Below are 20689 nucleotides of genomic sequence, written 5' to 3'. Positions count from 1 at the left end.
TGGCACATATGCAGTTAAGTTAGGTTAGGTGATGCTGTTTGAATAAGAAAACAAACATTTGCCACAAAATGCGATCGATCATCTTTGGTACAATAGGTGAACTTATAAATAAACACTTGTATTTTAACATTTAATTTCAATATGGGCTCAAATATGAGAATAGTTACTTGTAATTCGACAGCAATGTCAGATGATATACATGTTGATTCCCATAGGGAATCTGAAATATTTGTTCCAAATAAGTAAATTTATAATACAAATATAAATGGTCCGTTATTGGACATTATAAATTTTCCAGCTAACTCATTCCTGGTTGCCAGCGTTTCGCCCTCGTGTGCTAGGCTGGGCTCATCAGTTGGTACCTAGCACATACCAAGACGCTGGCTAGTGCATACCATGGAGATCACTGCATAGGCTAATTGTAGCCACCGGCAGTGCCAATGCACTATGAGAGACTTTGTATATCATCTGATGGCCAAGCAGGCATCAATTTTTGATAATGAGACAAAGTCTCTCATAGTGCATTGGCACTGCCGGTGGCTACAATTAGCCTATGCAGTGGCCTCCATGGTATGCACTAGCCAGTGTCTTGGTAGGTGTGCTAGGTACCAACTGATGAGCCCAGCCTAGCACACGAGGGCGAAATGCTGGCAACCAGGAATGAGTTAGCTGGAAAATTTATAATGTCCAATAACGGACCATTTATATTGGTATTAGCAATGTCAGAGTCGATTAGTATTACCCGTCATCTGCTGTTCTCTAAAAAGAAAACTTAAAATGAAAGAGGATAATACGTTTTTGTAATAAAGCCTAAATGATGTGGCCGATAGCAGTTGTTAACTCGTTAGAAATATAGTCTGAAGTAAACGATCACTTAATTTTAATGTTATATACTGAAATTAAGTAAGAATGCAATACACCTCAAGATACAGCAGAGTTTATCGCTAATTCAGAGGATAGTCTATATTTTCTTGCATCTAGTTAAATTTCGGAAAGACTGTTCACATGTAAATTTGTAGTGAGGGGTTTATCATTTCTCTAGGTGCGCTTGAAATATGCTTTCATGATATATATACAGTTAGGTTAGGCGACGGTTTGAAGAAAACTGGATTGTTTTTCAGAGAGGCCTCTGGAGGGATATTATAATTTTTTCAATATGAAATTAAACATACACTTTCACGTAGTAACGGATTTCGAAAAATAACAAACGAGTAAGCCGTAGTATGGATATAATCTGCGAAAACGCAAGTTTTGAACACACTGATTGCCGTTACATACCAATTTTAACGTGCGTGTGTTTTCCCCCCAAATTTTACGAAAAAATCATATATAACAACAATCTGTTGCAGTGAGAAAATGTTTGCCAATATGAATTCTCGTTATAACAGACTAACAACAATCTGTTGCAGTGAGAAAATGTTTGCCAATATGAATTCTCGTTATAACAGACTTCTACTGTAGTTTACAACAACCTAGGAGTAGAGTGGAGAAGGAACTTAGTGCGATCAGAATGTTTGTGTGGGATTCATCTGTGGACTTCGACTTCGCTTGCAAGAGCGGTGCACACTTCATAATCTTTCCTTATTGCATAATAATCTTAATAATTCTCAACCACCCTATCTCCATGATCACATCAAACACCTCTCCACAGACCATAACAAGAACACACAATCCTGCAGCACCATATGTTTATCCCTTCCTGTACACAGAACGACAATCCAAACGCAAAATCATTCACAGCTGTTGCAGCCCAGCAATGGAATATCCTTCCAATGGACATCAGAAGTGAGTCAAGCAACTCACAAGGAAACCCTTCCAACTGTGAGTCTCCGTTCTGATTGATATTTGGTATGACGACTTCAGTAGGAATGCTTTATTCAGCCGTATCAATATTAGATACCCAATAATATATTTAGCACCTGTTTTGGGGTGTCAAAGTTTGTTCATTTAAGCACCACGTAGAGAGGAGTGAGCGGCGGGAAACAGACATAGGTGGGGAAGTAATGTGTGTGCGAGAGAGAAAGAGTGAAAACGTGACACATGAACTGGCCAGCCGCCCTGCCACTACCTGCTTCCTGCCACTAACTCCTGTCTATGCAGTACTTAAATGAGCAAACTTTGACACCCCAAAACAGGTGTTAAATACACTGCTGTGCAAAATTTAAGGACGAGTTAGATAAAGCAACATAACATATCAACTACTCAGTGGAAATGAATGAAAGTGTAGTAACACGTTGCCAGAGGTCTCCCACACATGCATAGAAACCTGGCGTGAGGAGAACGCGACTATAGCGCCAAACTGGGCTGGCACCACAGAACAAGGCAGTTGAAGGAACGGGACAAGACAGGGTGAGACAATCAGTGAGCTGCTAAGGTGCACAGTGCTGGTGTTATTTATTACAACATGGCCCAGAGACAACATTTAGATGACTTCACACGGGGAAGAATCATCGGGAAACTAGAAGAAGGACGAAGTGTGACGAGTGTAGCCCAGGAGTTCGGTACTGCTCACAGCATTGTTTCACGTGCATGGAGAGCATTCCGAACCACAGGCACTGCTGCCCGTAGGAGAGGACGGGGTCGACCACGATCAACTACAGCAGCAGGTGACTGCTACATTGTGCAACAGGCAAGAAGAAACTCATGTCAAACAGCGGGTGCAATTGCAACCACATTTAACAGGACTGCAAGGCACCCAATCTCTCACTATACAGTGGCATGGCAACTGCATGGGGGAGGTCTGTTTGCCCGACGACCATTATATTGTGTTCTGTCGACACCCGCACATCGGCGGCACCGCCTGCAATGGAGGCAAGAGCATCAGGTCTGGACTGACGAGGGGTGGGGTCACATGCTTTCCTCAGATGAGAGCAAAGTAAGTCTGAGTAGTTAATTTAGACATACTCTCATCTGGCAAGAGGTGAGAACACATAATGCACCTAGGAACATTGTCGTATATGATCATTTTGGTGGTCCAAGTATTATGGTGTGCATAATGTTGCATGGGCATACCGACCTCCAAATCTTTGAAACAGGTACGCTCACCGGTCAACGTTATTGTGACAGTATACTCCTTTTCCATGTGAGTCTTGTCAGAGGTGCATTCGGCCCCGACTTCATTTTTATGGATGACAATGCACGACCGCATTGAACAGTGCAGGTGGAGGAGCTCTTGGAACAAGAGGATATTAGGCAAATGGACTGGCCTGCCCGTTCCCCCAACTTAAATCCCATCGAGCACGTGTGAGACATGTTGGGCGGACATATTGCAGGAAGTCCACATGCACCAACGACCATCTAGCAGTTGTCAACCGCGCACGTGGAGGTATGGGAAGCTCTACCACAAGAACTCCTTACCAATGTTGTGGCCAGCAGGGGAACATGTTACAGAACATGCATCCCTGTCCGTGGTGATCACACACCCTTTCAAGAACCATGTCCCTTCTTTTGTGATGTCGAGGGGACCATCATGAGTCACAGTGACTTGCGTGTAATTTATTGTTTCTGTATACAAGTTTCATTTCTGTTCGTCTCATCTCATATTCCTTTCATTTGCCTACCATACTATACTGTAGCAGATCTTCCTATGTATAGTTCAAGTTTCGAGTTACAGTATATTGCTTGGCAGTGACGCAACATACAAAAGTTTCTTTCGTCCTTAAGTTTTGCACAGCAGTGTATATGACTGGGCATCTAATTTTGATATGGCTGAATAAAGCATTCCTACTGAAGCCGTTGTACCAAATCTCAATCAGATCAGGGACTTACAGATGGAAAGGTTTCCTTGTCAGCTTTTAAAAATGCTGGTGTGGAAATACTTGAAAAACATGAATGAATCATCTAGCTGTAATATCAAAACATCTATTTTTTTCATCATTATATCCCTGTTCTCTTCACAGATAATTTTCTTCCTATTTTTTGCACGTTCCTTCTCTTCGGCTCTAAACTGAAGGCAATATTTTGGTATCTTCTTGAAATTCATATATTTTTGAAATTTTCTTTTATTTAATATATCTAGTATTCAATATTCAGATGTTTTTTATGAATGCACAATGTGTTTTTGTATATATGATTTTTTTTTTCTTTTCTATATGTTGTGATTCTACCCTAATATCACTAGGTCCGGTTATTATTATTATTACGAGGGTAATCCCAAAAACAAGGTCTCCTATTTTTTTAATAAATGCAGAACTCTGTTCGTGTGGCTGTTGGGCACAATATTGTGAAGAGTGTTTCATGCGCTCGCATACAAACATGCACACGCCGCACTGAGGCACTCAGTCTTGGCTCCCGTTAGATGTTACCGCCAAGTACGAAGTGCACGCAGTTATTCAGTTTTCGAACGCAAAAGGTACAGAACCGATTGAAATCCATCGCCAATTGACGAAAGTGTATGGTGAGTCGTACATGGATGTCAAAAATGTTTGTAAGTGGTGTAGAGAGTATGCAGCCGGTTGGACTGAAATTCACGATGAAGGAACAAAGGAGCAGGAGACCGTGAATTTCCATCGAGACAGTCGTGAAGGTTGATCAAATCATGTGTGAAGATCGGCGGATCACCCTGGATGATCTCTGCACATTGGTTCCTGAGGTTTCCCGAAGCGCCGCTCACAACTTCCTGAAAAGCATGGCAGCGGGCCGGTATGAAATGGGCATACAAAAACTGTTACAGCGTCTATAAAAATGCATCGACCAAAATGGGGATTATGTAGAAAAATAGCTAAATGTTCAAGCTGTAAAATGATGTAAACCATTGTAGATATAAACAGGTCTATGAATTTATAAAAAATAGGAGACCTTATTCTTGGGATTACCTTCGTACTATTATTGTTTTTGTTGTTAACATATCTCTTTTCTTCATCTTGGTATAATTTTTTGGGCATAATTTAAGAGTAGTAATTATTAAGGGTGTTCTAGGTTAAGAAACTGGTTGGGTGTAAGAAAGGGAGTACATCTCTAACTTTGCCAGGATAAATAAAACGTATCTTACCTGGAAGAGATCCATAGACAGGGAGATAGCTGGAGTCAACAACACATGGAGAGAGGTGAAAGCATTGCTGGTAGAGAGAACAAGCTGGAGAAATTTTGTTTAGGCTTTATGTTCCACCTACGAATGAAAGGAAATAAGTCAAGTAAGTCAAGGATTTGACTTCCATCCGTATTTGCATTTAGTACAAAAAATAACCAATCTCTGATGGCTATTGAAAAATATCACGGTTAGTTGTTGGGTCCGCTCTGTCAATATATGTTATAAAATTTGTAAACTTACATAATTATTACTCGTCAAGTTGACAAGTTTTACGATGCACTGAGTGACATAGTAGTCAGAGCCAACAGCAAGAATAGTGTTATTAGGTGATTTAAATACAACAGCTGGAAATAGAACTGAAGGATATGAAAGGTGATGGGGAAATGTGAGGAAAATATGGTAGCTAATAGGAATAGGAATCATTTACTGGACTTCATTGCTAGTATGGAATTAGAAGTTGCGAATGCATTCTTCAAATATAAAGCTATTCACCGCTACACATGGGACTGTAAGAGCACCAGATCCATAACAGACTCTGAATTCAGGAAATCTGTTAGGAATGTGCACGTACTATGGGAATTTTTTGATGATACAGACCACTGTATGCTTTGTAGTGAACATAGTATTACTAGGCCTATGACAGAGAAAGTGAATTCATTCTGCAGACGAATAAGAGTAGAAAATCTCCAGGACTAGGAAATTAGAAGTACACATTAGTGAAAAGTTTCAAAAATAGATAGTAAGCAAGTTCAGGATATAGGAAGAACATGGATGGCATACAGGGACACAGTAGTAGAAACAGCAAGGGAATGCCTAGGAACAAATATGTGTAATGATGTGAAAAAGTGAACATCTTAGAGGAATGATGAAGTGAGAGCAGCTTGTAAACAAAAAGAAGGTATATCAGAAATTGCTCTAACCAAGGACTGTTGGAGACAGAGAACTGCACGTAGATGAGAGAAATAGAGCAAAACAAGTAACTGACGAATCCAAGAAGAAGTCGTGGGGGGATTTCGATAATAAGCAGAAAGGCTAGGTCAAGTGGCAGGGAAACTTTTCTGGAGACTAACAAAGAATCTTAGAAAGGGTGGCAAAAAGGAAATGAATAGTGTTTTGGGAAGATCAAGTGAACTCACAGCAGATCCCAGGGAATCAGTGGACATGTGGAAGGAATATTTTGAAAATCTTCTCAACGTAAAAAAGAAAACTTTATTGTGACGTCGCGAACAACCGACCTCATGGGGAAGAGGACAATGAAGATAGGAAAATTATGCCCGAGGAAGAGGAAAAGATGGTAAATAAAGTCCACTGTTATAAAGCACCAGGAATAGATGAAATTAGACCTGAAATGATGAAATATAGTGGGAAGGCAGGGATGAAATGGCTTTGTAGATTAATAAGATAAACATGGAATTTTAAAAGGTTCCTTCTGATTGGATTCCAGCAGTAATTATAGCTATCTACTTGCTTGTAGGAAGGATTGCAACAACTATCATTGGCATTCACTGGGATTTTGGAAGGGAGGGTGCGATCAGTGTTTGAGAGTAAGTTGGATGAAAACCAGTCAGATTTCAGACCACAGAGGGGCTGTCAAGATAAGATTTTCAGTATGTGGCATGTAAGTGAAAAATGCTACAAGAGGAATTGACAGTTATGTTTAAGTTTCCTTGATCTAGAGAAGGTTATCTTTCTTAACAGTTGCTTTACATCACATACTGACACAGACAAGTCTTATGGCAACGATGGGATAGGAAAGGGCTGAAGTGGGAAGGCATATGACAGAGTATCACAGGAAAAGATATTTGCCATACTGGGGGACTATGGGATTCAGGGTAGAGTATTAAAAAGAAATAAAAGGCATTTATGTTGACAAATGAGCTGCAGTGAGAATTGATGGTACGAGTTCGGTCCTTACAGGGGTTAGACAAGCTGTTATCTTTCACCTTTGTTGTTCATAGTTTACATGGCTAATCTGTGTTGTAGGGCATTCAGTCGGAAGGCTGGTATGATCCGCCACAGCTCCGACAACAGCTGTGATTGACAGCCTGGGAGTCACTGAAGAGGCATACTAGGGAAATGAGTGAGGTGGTTTCCCGTTGCTTTCCTGACCGGGTCAGAAGTGGCTGTCACATGAGTCTGCCAAGCCCACTGAAATGCATGAACCAACCGAACCTATGAGCAATATTTTCACAATATTCATAACAGGGACTGGCTGCATAAAGAATGGTATTAACCCTTTGCCCTTCCCCATTTGAAGGCGGACCCCAGCCGTAATTACCATGTTTCTTTGACAGAGTCCTTGAAATCCCAATAGGCACAGCAGCATAAATACCACCCTTAAAAAGAAAATAACTAGAAGTCAAACAAATAAAGATATAAATGTAATTTCTTTTGTATTTTGTTCCTAAATGTTATTTTATTTGTTTATGTCACACCGACACAGATAGGTCTTGTGGTGACGATGGAACAGAAAAGGCCTACGAATGGGAAGGAAGCGGCCGTGGCCTTAATTAAGGTACAGCCCCAGCATTTGCCTGGTGTGAAAATGGGAAACCACGGAAAATCATCTTCAGGGCTGCTGACAGTGGGGTTCGAACCCACTATCTCCCGGATCCTCCTCTGCGAACCATGTGACCTTGCCGCGGTGGGGAGGCTTGCGTGTCTCAATGATGCAGATAGCCGAGCCGCAGGTGCAACCATATCGCATGGGTATCTGTTGAGAGACCAGACTAACAAATGGTTCATCGAAAGGGGGGTAGCAGCCTTTTGGTAGTTGCAAGGGTGGCAGTCTAGATGACTGACTGATACGGCCTTGTAATAATAATCAACATGGCTTAGCTGTGTTGATACTGCTACACGGCTGAATGCAACGGGAAACTACAACCGTAACTAACTCCCGAGGACATGCAGCTCTCTCTGTATGAATGATGTGTTGATGATGGCTTCCTCCCGAGTAAAATATTCCGGAGGTAAACTAGTCCCCCATTCGGATCTCCGGGTGGGGACTACACGAGAGGAGGCGATCATCAGGAAGATGGATACTGACATTCTGCGAGTCGGAGCATGTTATGTTAGAAGCTTGAATCATTGTGGTAGGTTAGAGAATCTGAAAAGGGAGATGGTTAGGCTAAAGTTAGATGTAGTTGGTATAAGTGAAGTACGTTGGCAGGAAGAACAAGAATTTTGGTCAGGTGACTACCGAATTATCAACACAAAATCAAACAGGGGAAATGGAGGAGTTGGTTTAATAATGAATAAGAAAATAGGGCAGCGGGTAAGATACTATGACCAGCATAGTGAAAGAATTATTGTCGTCAAGATAGACACCAAACCAATGCCCACCACAATAGTGCAGGTCTATATGCCTACTAGTTCAGCGGATGATGAAGAAATCGAAAGAATATACGAGGAGATAGAAGATTTAATACAATATGTAAAAGGTGACGAGAATCTAATTGTGATGGGAGATTGGAATGCAGTGGTAGGCCAAGGAAGAGAAGGTAGTACAGTAGGAGAATTTGGATTGGGACAAAGAAACGAAAGAGGAAGTCAGCTGGTTAAATTCTGCACTGATCATAATTTAGTCCTTGCCAATACTTGGTTCAAACACCATAAACGACGGCTGTATATGTGGACGACACCTGGAGACAATGGAAGGTATCAAATAGACTTCATTATGATTAGGCAGAGATTCAGAAACCAGGTGTTGGTTGGATTGCAAAACTTTCCCAGGAGCAGACGTGGACTCTGACCACAACTTGTTGGTCATGAAATGCCATCTGAAGTTGAAGAAACTGAAGAAAGGAAAGAAAAAAAAAGATGGGATCTAGACAAGTTGAAAGAAAAGAGTGTGAGGAATTGTTTCAAGGAACATGTTGCACAAGGACTAAATGAAAAGGCTGAAGTAAACACTATAGAAGAAGAGTGGAGAGACATGAAAAATGAAGTCTGTATGCTGAAGAAATGTTAGGAAGGAAGAAAAGATCAACTAAGAATCAGTGCATAACTCAGGAGATACTAGACCTGATTGATGAAAGACCAAAATACAAGAATGCTAGAAATGAAGAGGGCAGAAACGAATACAGGCAATTAAAGAATCAAGTGGATAGAAAGTGCAAGGTAGCTTAGGAAGAAAGGCTGAGGGAGAAGTGCAAGGATGTCGAAGGCAGTATGGTCCTGGGAAGGGTAGATGCTGCATACAGGAAAATCAAGGAAACCTTTGGAGAAAGGAAATATAGGTGTATGAATATTAACAGCTCAGATGGAAAGCCACTTCTAGGGAAAGAAGACAAAGCAGAAAGATGGCAGGAGCATATCCAACAGTTGTATCAAGGTAAAGATGTAGATAATTTGGTTCTGGAACATGAAGAGGCTGTTGATGCTAATGAAATGGGAGACCCAATTTTGAGGTCAGAGTTTGACAGAGCTGTGAGTGACCTCAATAGGAACAAGGCACCTGGAATTGATGACATTCCCTCTGAATTACCAACTGCCTTAGGAGAAACCAGCATGGCAATGTTATTTCATTTAGTGTGCAAGATGTGTGAGACAGGAGAAGTCCCATCCGATTTTCGGAAGAATGTTGTTATACCTATTCCCAAGAAAGCCGGTGCTGACAGGTATGAGAACTACCGCGCCATTAGTTTAGTATCTCATGCCTGCAAAATTTTAACACGTATTATTTACAGAAGAATGGAAAGACAAGTTAAAACGGAGTTGGGAGAAGATCAATTTGGCTTCAGAAGAAATGTAGGAACACGTGAAGCAATCCTGACTTTACATCTGATCTTAGAGGAACGAATCAAGGAGGACAAGCCCACGTACATGGCACTCGTAGATCTAGAAAAGGCATTCGATAATGTTGATTGGACCAAGCTATTCATGATTCTGAAGATGATAGGGATCAGATACCGAGAACGAAGAATTATCTACAATCTGTATAAAAATCAGTCTGCAGTGATAAGAATCAAGGGCTTTGAAAAAGGAGCAGCAATCCAGAAAGGAGTGAGGCAAGGCTGCAGTTTGTCCCCTCTCCTTTTCAATGTTTACACAGAACAGGCAGTAAAGGAAATCAAAGAGAAATTTGGAAAGGGAATCACAGTCCAAGGAGAGGAAATCAAAACCTTGAGATTTGACGATGATATTGTTATTTTATCTGAGACTGCAGATCATCTCGAGAAGTTGCTGAATGGTATGGATGAAGTCGTGGGTAAGGAGTACAAGATGAAAATAAATAAGTCCAAAACAAAAGTAATGGAGTGCAATCGAACGAAGGCAGGTGATGTAGGAAATATTAGATTAGGAAATGAAGTCTTAAAGGAAGTAGATGAATATTGTTACTTGGGTAGTAAAATAACTAACGATGGCAGAAGTAAGGAGGACATAAAAGGCAGACTAGCACAATCAAGGAAGAGCTTTCTTAAGAAAAGAAATTTGCTCACTTCAAACATTGATATCGGAATTAGAAAGATGTTTTTGAAGACTTTCGTGTGGAGCGTGGCATTGTATGGAAGTGAAACATGGACGATAACTAGCTCAGAAAGAAAGAGAATAGAAGCTTTTGAAATGTAGTGTTACAGAAGAATGCTGAAGGTGAGATGGATAGATCGAATCACGAATGAAGAGATACTGAATCTAATTGGGGAGAGGATATTGATTCGGCTAAATTTGACGAGAAGAAGAGATAGAATGATAGGACACATCTTAAGACACCCAGGACTTGTTCAGTTGGTTTTTGAAGGAAGTGTAGGTGGTAAGAACGGTAGGGGTAGACCAAGGTATGAATATGACAAGCAGATTAGAGCAGATGTAGGATGCAATAGTTACATAGAAATGAAAAGGTTAGCACAGGATAGGGTGACATGGAGGGCTGCATCAAACCAGTCTATGGACTGATGACTCAACCAACAACATCTCCCGGATGCGAGCTCACAGCTGCGCGCTCCTAACTGCATGGCCAACTCGCCCGGTTGTTCCTACATGATTAATGCATTACAAGATATTCGAATCATTCCATATTGACAGTTTTCACTTTACAAAGGAAATTTAATATGTCCTATTCAATACATACACATCTCCATCATTAGATGGAGTAATAATAGTCAAAAATGTTTCAACTCATTTGAGCCATCTTCAGATAAAAAGGGGGTTAAAGTTACTTACATAATAGATACTAAACATGTGTTAAAAACAAAATGAAGGGAAGAATGAAAAACAAAAGAGACATGATGGAAATAAAAAAAACAATTCAATATACACACATTTCTGAATGGTAGATTATGCTGAAGGCCTGCAGTCTATTATCCTGGAACTTAAAAATAGGTGTAATGAGTAGTAGTTGGATTCATCAGTCCATAGACTGGTTTGAGCAGCCCTCTATGCTACCCTATAATGTGCAAACATTTTCTTTCTACATAACTGCTGATCTGCTTGTTATATTCATACCTTGGTCTACCCCTACCATTCTTACAGCGTACACTTCCCCACAAAAACCAACTGAACAAGTCCTCGGTGTCTTAAGATGTGTCCTCTCTCTTCTTCTCATCAATTTAGCCACATCAATCTCTCACTAATTCAATACAGTATCTCTTCATTCGTGATTTGATCTATCCCTCTCACCTTCAGCATTTTTCTGTAACATCACATTTCAAAAGCTTAAATTCTCTTTCTTGCTGAGCTAGTTATCGTCCATGCTTCAATTCCATACAATACCACGCTTCAGACAAAAGTCTTCAAAAACATCTAATTTCTATATCAATGTTTTAAAAGTAACTTTCTTTTCTTAAGGAAGGCCTTCCTTGCCTGTGCCACTTTGCATTTTATGTCATCCTTACTTCCAACATTGTTAGTATTTTACTACCCAAGTAACAATATTCATCTATTTCCATTAACACTTCATTTCCTAATATAATATTACACGAATCACCTGACTTCGCTGCACTCCCCTTACCTTTGTTTTGGATTTCTTTATTTTCATCTAGTACTCCTTACCCAAGACTCCATCCATACCATTCAGCAATTTCTCTGGATCTTCTCAGATAAAATAACAATATCTTCTGTAAATCTCAGGATTTTGATTTCCTCTCCTTGGATTGTGATTCCCCTTCCATATTCCTCTTTGATTTCCTTTAATGCCTGTTCTATATAAGCACTGAAAAGGGGAGGGGTAGGGACAAACTGCAACCTTGCCTCACTCTTTAATGGAGTGCTGCTTCTTTTTCAAAGCCGTAGATTCTTATCACTATAGACTGATTTTTGTACAGATTGTAGAGAATTCTTCATTTTCAGTATCTGATCCCGATCACCTTCAGAATCTCAAATAGCTTGGTCCAATCAACATTATCGAATGCCTTTTCTAGACCTATATACACTATGTACGTGGGCTTGTCTTTAATTCAATCCTCTAAGTTCAGATGTAAAGTCAGGATTGCCTCACGTGTTCCTACATTTCTTCTGAAGCCAAACTGATCTTGCCCAACTCTCAGTTTCAACTTGTCCTTCCATTCTTTTGTAAATAATACATGTTAAAATTTTGCAGGCGAGAAATATGAAACTAATGGTGCGGTAGTTCTCACACTTGTCGGCACCGGCTCTCTTGAGAATAGGTATGACAATATTCTGCCAAAAATTGAATGGCACTTCTCCTGTCTCGTACATCTTACCCACTAAATGGAATAACCTCGCCATGCTGGTTTCTCCTAAGGCAGTCAGTAACTCACACGGAATGTCATCAATTCCAGGTGCCTTGTTCCTATTTAGGTCTTCCAAAGCTCTGTCAAATTGTAACCTAAAGATTGGGTCTCCCATTCCATCAACATCAACAGCCTCTTCTTGTTCCACAAACGTATTATCTATATCTTTACCTTCATACAACTGCTGGATATGTTCCTACCATATTTCTGCCTTGTCTTCTTTTCCAAGAAGTGGTTTTCCATATGAACTCTTAATATTCATAAACCTAGCTTTCCTTTCTCCAAAGGTTTCCTTGATTTTCCTGTATTGCAGCATCTACCTTTCCTAGGACTATACAACCTTCAACATCCTTGCACTTTCTCCATCAGCCATTCTCCCTCAGCTGTCCTGCATTTTCTATCTATCTCATTCTTTAATCGCCTGTATTCTTTTCTGCTCTCTTCATTTTTTGCATTCCTGGATTCGATGAACCCTTAATTAGTCTGGTCTCTCGACACATACCCATCCGAATGGGTGTACCTGCGGCACGGCTATCTCCTTCATTGGGACACGCAAGCCTCCCCAATGCGGCAAGGTCACATGGTTCGCAGGGGAGGGTGTAAGGAGTATGACAAAAATAAAATTAGCCTTCCTAAGACTAAAGTGATGTCAGTACGTAAGAAACCAAAGAGAAATAAATGTCAGGTTGGCAATACAAAGCTGGAACATGTAGATAATTTCAAGTATCTAGGATGTATATTCTTGCAGGATGGTTGTATTGTAAGTGAGATTGAATGAAGATGCAGCAAAGCTAATTGAATGAGTTCGCAATTGCGATCAACAGTATTCTGTGAGATGGAACTCAACTCCTGGAGGTAGACTTTACACCAGTCTATTTTCAAATCAACTTTGCTTGAGTTAGGGATACTTGACCCTTTATGTGGGATACTTAACCCATGTCTACTTCTTTTTTGACGATACTCAAACAAGGGTAAAATTAAAATAATTACAAGGACAGCTATAATTTTAAGTGAAACTGCATTTATTATATGTCAATTTCCAGAACTAACTGAACCGTTCTGCATACTACAAAGAAATGTCTTGGATTTAAAAGTCACTCATGTCACATTAACATAAAATGTAATGCTTTCTATTAGTCTAAGCAAAGAAACCTGTGTGTGTAATGCATAGGCTACTATAAAAATGTCTTACACTGTTAGGCTGCTCAATGGGAAATTGAAACTGGTGTTTAAATTGAAAACTGGTAACTCTGTCATTTTTCAATGAAAACTCAGGAGACTCCAGAACGCCTTCAATTTGCTCTGGATCAACTTCAGAAATATCATCACATTCTGGCCACTTGAATCGTGAACCACCTACACTTCTGAAAAATTTAACCATGAACACTTCAGGAAAAACTTCACTAACTTGTCCCACATACCTGTGAACATTTCTCTTCCCACAAAATTTCACAATCACCCAATCACCTACGCTTGGAATTTTTCTTGTGTGACTTATGTCTTCACCTGTCAGTTCTGATTCGGAATCGAACTGAACATGCTCTAGATCAGATTCAGAACTCCCAGTTTCAGGAGACCTGCCAAATTGTTTTCTCCTTTTCTGAAAACAGTCTTTTCCGGCCACACTTTTTTCTTCAGTTCTTCTTCTCTTGTCTTCTTTCTCCTTGTATTTGGCTTTGATTTCCTCTTTGTTTGGTGTATCAGTCAAAATAATTGTTTTACCCTGTTTACGGCTCCCTCTTCTATTTGTCCTTCTCTCCCCTGCTTTAGGATATGGGAGAAGACTTTCCGGGCTGACGCAAAAGCCTTGTAATCTTGCAGACTCATATTTTTTTTTGCGCTCCCTTCAATCTCATTCACAGTTCCTACAAGTAAGTTGCTAGCGGGATCTGGGGACTCTGATGTTTCTTTGGCTATCACTGCTGGTTCAGATGATGTTGAAGGCTGCAAATTCTGAGGATTAGGTCGATCAGTCACAGCGGAAGAAAGAAAATCATCGTCGGAGAATACGGCATCATTGAATGGCCAAATTCTTGTGGCCTTGAAGCCACTGATTATGTTACTTGGGGCGAATGCTTGTGAAAATGCCTTTCCAACCAGCCCAACAACATGATAAATCGTGATCGGTTGTCCCGGTTTGTCTATGGTGAGGTAGTTTGTGCAGTGTGTATTATAATACCTTTTGAAAGGACCACAGACCGAAACATCCAAAGGTTGGAGTCTATGGGAGCAATGTGGAGGGAATGTTAAAATTACAATCCCATTTTCTATGGCATAAAGAATGACATCAAGAGACATGTGGCTCTCATGATTATCAATGAGTAGGAGAACTTTTCTTACAGGAGAGCATCCAACATATTTCTGGAAGTGCTTCAAATACAAAAGAAAGTTTTCAGGCGTCATCCAACCAGAACTGTGTGTGGAATGATCAGAACCCACAGGAGCCCCAAACATGCATGCTGGATTTGGTTTTGCAAGTGGAAAAATAAAAAAAGTTGGGATACTATTCCCTAAAGCATTCACAGCATTACGTACAGTCACTAACTGCCCTCTTTCACCCGATGTAACTAGGCCTACTTGCTTCGATTTCTTAGGAGCTATCACCTTTGGACATTTATGGACCGTAGTAACTCCCATTTCATCTGCAATCCATATCCTTTCTGCTCCAAACTGTTCATGTACGAGCACTGTTCGCAAGTTTTCATGAAACAAACCTAAATTGTGTTTGTTGAAACTTGTAGAACGTGACAAACTTGTAGCCTCGGGGGTTCTTAATGATCATTCTGAATTTCGCTCCATAAAGCTACGTAACCCAAAGTAACCTGCCCTTTTCTCATTATCCCACTGTTTAGGATAGGTTTTTCCATTTTTTACTGCCAAGTCATAGGCTAATCGTCTGGCCAAATCACAGGTAAATCCATGGTTCATGCGTGACATAACCAGTAAATAATTTGCAAGTTCTGCTTCCTCAGTTTTATTAAAAACTTGCCTAACTGTAAAGTCTGGGGTAAAATTAAAGCTTCCTCCCTGCTGAATCTTTCTAACATATCTCCTTAACGTATTCCTATTAATGCCAGTTTCTTTTGCAATTGTATGTAAGGCACCACCAGTAAAAACTTTCTGCATTGCCTCCTTCATAATTTCTGCAGGAATGGACTCCCTGGGTTTGGCACCCTCCTTTCTTTTGTAGTGTTGTGGCATCTGGAATCCAAAAAATTAGAATCCAGTTATTAGTTTATGGATGTGACAGATGGGTCATGTATCCCTAACTGAATGGGTCAAGTATCCCTATAGTGAGTTCATACACTTGATCTAACAGTTCATTGTATCTATTATAAATCAGAAATGTGGCTTTGTGTAAAAAGAAGGCCAGATATGTTACTAATAACAAGAAATACGAAGTTTCTTACCTTCAAGTACACAAGTGTAGACAGACAACAATTCAACCATTTAAAATTTACTTGTAGCAGAGTAAAACACATTTCATTCTTTCCTCCAGTAATCCCAACAAACAACTCAATCTCATTTTTAGAAAACTGGAGGGAAAATCAAAGACAAACAATGGTCCTAACACCAAGCATCCTAAATATCCCTACTCTGAGATAAAGGCTTTGGGTCAAGTATCCCTAGTTTCCCCTATTGTTCATCAAGATGATTATACTTGTATATGGACTATACTGAATATTTTAATCGTGTACATGTGTGTTTTTGAGACCATGTTTGTGGTCACAGCTTTTTAAGATTCAGTTCTATTTGACATCTGTATCAAGACACTGAATTTTAATGACACTATGTTCTTTTTTAAACTATCTTGCTAAGAATAGCTGAAGATGACCATTTACATTGGCTGAAACTAGTCCTAGTAAAAATACTGTATTGATTATGTGATCAATAATAAAAATATCATTAGGAAAATAACCCTGTATATATACAATACATATGGAGTACATTAATCCAATATAGCCATTCCATCCCAGCCTTTCATCTATATTTCACCATTCCAGGTCTAATTTCATCTCCTCCTGCTTTCATGACAGTCCAGGTTATTTATAATCCCTTCCACTTTCTCAAGCATTTAAAAAAAAAATTGATTACATTGCTCAGACACAGAGATCTTATGGTGATGGATGGGATTAGACAGTGACAGGACTGGGAAAGAAGCGATCATGACCTTAATAAAGGTATTGCCCAGCATTTGCCTGGTGTGAAAATGGGAAACCATACAGAACTATCTTAAGAGCTCCCAACAGTGGTGTTCAAACCTGCTATCTCCCGAATGCAAGTTAACAGCTATATGCCTCAAGCCACCCAGCTAACCTGTTTGGTTCATCAAGTATAATTTAGGGGCATCACTATTCTCCTGCCAATGTACGCAGTTATTCGGTACTGAAAAGGAAGATTTCCTTTTGGATTGAAAAGATTTTCAAAACAATCCTTCCATCAGCACAGTGATTCCCTGGGATCTACAATGAGATCACACAATTTTCTCAAATAGCTATTCATTTCCATTTTCCTTCCCCTTCTAAGATTTATTACAGTCTCTAGTCTTCCTAGGTTACTTCCATTTTTTTTTTTTTTTTCTGTTTGTTTTATGTTGTACCAACTCAGACAGGTCTTTAGGTGACAATGGGATAGGACAGAGATAGAAAAGGGAAGGAAATGACCGTGGCCTAAATTAAGATAGTGTCCCATCTTATACCTGGTGTGAAAAAAGAAACCACGAAAAGCCATTCTCAGGGCCACCGACAATGGGGTTTGAACCCACTATCTCTCAAATGCAAGCTAACAGCTACACGTTTCGTGTCACGTAGCCAGTTTACTCGGTTGCTCAAGTATAATTTTGATGCAATCACCATTTTCCATCCATTAAACTCGGATGTTTGGTACTGAACAGAAGATTTCCTTTCGTACAGAGAAGATTTTCAAAATATTCCTTCCATCTGTCCAGTGATTCCCTAGGATCTACAGTGAGTTCACCCGGTTTTCCCTTTTTATTAGGTAGTCCAAAAAGTTTTTCCTGCTGTTTGACCTACTCCTTTTTAGGTTATTTCCAAAATCCTATCATGATTTATTCTTGACTCTACAATTATTTGTTTCACTCTAATTCCTTCATCTACATTACTTCACTATCTATATCAGTTCTTGTCAGAAGCCATTTTTGATACACCTCGCTTTTATGTTCACAAGCTGCCGTGACTTAATAATTCCACCAAGAAATGTGCTTTTTCCTTACATCCTTACACACTGTTGTACCAAGGCATTCCCTTGCTACTCCTAATGCAGCATCCCTGAGTGGCACCCATTCTCTTTCTACAGAGTGGTCCACTAGCCTCAAAAAATATATTTTATCCCACCTGCAATTTATGAACAACCTAAAAACATTAGTCCCTATTCCTATACATGATTAGTACAACTAAACATTTGGGTTTAAAGTCAACAAGAGATAGAGTCCTTAGTGTCAACGGTAATTCAATGATAAAAATTGTAATGAAAGCATGAAATGTCCACAGCTGTGAATAACACTCACATTAGAACAGGAAGCTTTTATTAAGCCTATGAACGGATACCAGAGAGACTACAAACTTCCTACTGATAGCTAGATTTTGTCTTAAGTAAGGTGGCAAAAGCATGCACCTCTGTGGTAAAGAAACCAAGCCGTAGTGGGACAGATTCGAATCCCAGGCAATACCTTTTTTCTTAATTGGCTATTACTGCAGACATGGTATGGGCACATGGCTACTCGTTTCCAAAGAATGCATTTTCATTTGGCCCTGAGAAGGTACATTTGAATTGAATATTATGTAGCGTGATTTATGTGAAATCTTGATTCATTTGAGAAGAAGACTATAGATGAAAAACGTTCCATCACTGCCCATTTTTTGCAATATCGATAGACAAAATACTCTTAGCATTGAAGTTAAGGCGGGATTCCACTGAGGCAACATTTGGGTGACATGGAGCATGCGGCTGGCAACAAATGTTGCTCTTTGTAGCATGCGGCTTGTTGTCAGTCGGGCACAAAAGATGTGGTATGCTACATGTGTTGCCGGGTGTAGCATGCGCCACTTGTGAAGACTTGTCGCCAACTACAAACGTTATTCCATCAAGGCAACCAAGACAACAGTTCCTCACGCGACTTTGACCGGCTGGTGACAGCTATACTTCCTTGTTTCGAATTTCTCAACCTATCATCTCACGCACCATCCCGGAAATGTGCATGGCGCTGAGTGATCCAAGCTGATAAGACATGGAGCCCTTGGCAAACAAACCACGTCGGAATTTTCAAGAGGCGAAAGCCATTACTGATGAATTTTTGGAGTACTTTGTCAGATGAAGGTCGTGTACCATGACAGAATCTGTATGCCTAGAGGTACGGGAAGATTTAGAAACTTCTTGTTCACTTGAATTTAATGATATTTAAAAAAATTAAGATGTATTAGTTTTAAGCAGAATATCCTAACCCTATTCTGATTATTTTACCCCCTTATAGTTCACATTTCTAAGACAGTTATACTAGGAGAATGAAAGATAACTTGTGGCAACTATGACAATAAGAAGACAAAAATACCATGGCACTACAGCCCTTGAAGGGCCTTGGCCTACCAAGCGACTGCTGCTCAGCCCGTAGGCCTGCAGATTACGAGGTGTAGTGTGGTCAGCACGACGAATCCTCTCGGTCGTTATTCTTAGATTTCTAGACCGGGGCCGCTATCACCATCAGATAGCTCCTCAATTCTAATCACGTAGGCTGAGTGGACCTCGAACCAGCCCTCAGGCCCAAGTAAAAATCCCTGACCTGGCCGGGAATCGAGCCCGGGGCCTCCGGGTAAGAGGCAGGCACGCTACCCCTACACCACGGGGCCGGCAATAAGTAGACATAGTGCGGAAGAAAAATACTATGATGAAACAGTGTTGGAAGACTGCGTAATTAGAGTAGCGGCGAAGAATATCCGAATAAAAAGTAGATTAATTGTTGTGTGTTGACAGTGTAGAAAAGAGAACCATTTGTTGTTATGCTATTAAACGACGTATTTACGAGAAATCCATAGGCATGGAAATGCCATAATATACTGATATGTAGAATTTATTATTACTATTATTATTATTGTTCGTTGATCGTTGTTTGTTATTATTATTATTACTAGAGCCCGGATTTCCATGCAAATGCATGTTTTTAAATAAGCTGGTTACAATTCTCAAACTTTGCAAATATTCGTTTTATGGCTTAACGATCCCAAATAACCGTTCTTTTTCCGTGCATGTTTGCATGTTTTGGTCTTTTTAGGACAAAATTCATGCATAATGCACATTTTGACAATTTTGGATTTAATAGCGAATATTTGGAGCTTTAATATTGCATAATATGACTTTTCTTGTGATTTTGGCGCATATATAATGCTAACTTGCATGATAGTGCCTTTTAGGAATGTTGGTTTGCAGAATTTTGGGCTTTTTTCCATGTTATACAGAATGTCTATTACTGAGAAACGGAGAGAATGTATTCCTGGCATCCTACATGACAACCAAAATTAGTACATAATCCAATTAACCAAACACTTTCTTATATGCTGCTTGAGTAAACACTGACGTAAGCCGGAAGGCCCCACGTCGATCTGTGTAATTCTTGGGATTCAATTGTCCCAGTTATACAATGTTATAAATCGAAGCATAAATTGTGCATTACTCATAGACGGCTCATTCTTTCGTCTGTGTTAGACGAACAAAATAAAACTTGTATCGTATTTCTGTGACGCCGCGTTACTGAGCTAGCAGCTGAACCCTCTTCCGTTGTTATCCTGGATTTTCCTAACGGGAACTCTCGCTCGTCACTTTGTTATCGTAGCAGGCAATCAATGCCAGTTATTGAGGAGATTCAAATGTGTCTGCCATCATCGCACGGAGAAGTATAGCTGCGGCAGCTAGATATCAGTTGAAAAAAAGTTATCCGTTCAAATCCTGATTTGAATTC

The 20689-nt window shown here is 40.0% G+C and overlaps 1 protein-coding gene across 4 annotated transcripts in view; it reads right to left on the bottom strand.

The window, feature by feature from the left end:
* The window catches only part of LOC136862771 (uncharacterized), a 142939-nt gene that overhangs the window by 51039 nt on the left and 71211 nt on the right, over positions 1–20689 (bottom strand). For 2 of the 4 annotated variants that reach the window (XM_067139014.2, XM_067139013.2), the window contains exon 2: positions 4991–5107. The exons of the other annotated variants lie outside the window; for them this stretch is intronic. The gene's annotated coding sequence lies outside the window, so the exon portion shown is untranslated. The remainder of the gene's footprint in view (positions 1–4990; positions 5108–20689) is intronic. 4 annotated transcript variants of the gene reach the window in all.

This window comes from Anabrus simplex, chromosome 2 (genome assembly GCF_040414725.1).
Source record: "Anabrus simplex isolate iqAnaSimp1 chromosome 2, ASM4041472v1, whole genome shotgun sequence".
Taxonomy (NCBI): Eukaryota; Metazoa; Arthropoda; class Insecta; order Orthoptera; family Tettigoniidae; genus Anabrus; species Anabrus simplex.
Note: the sequence above shows the minus strand (reverse complement) of the source record. Positions and strands in the feature narration are given on the sequence as shown.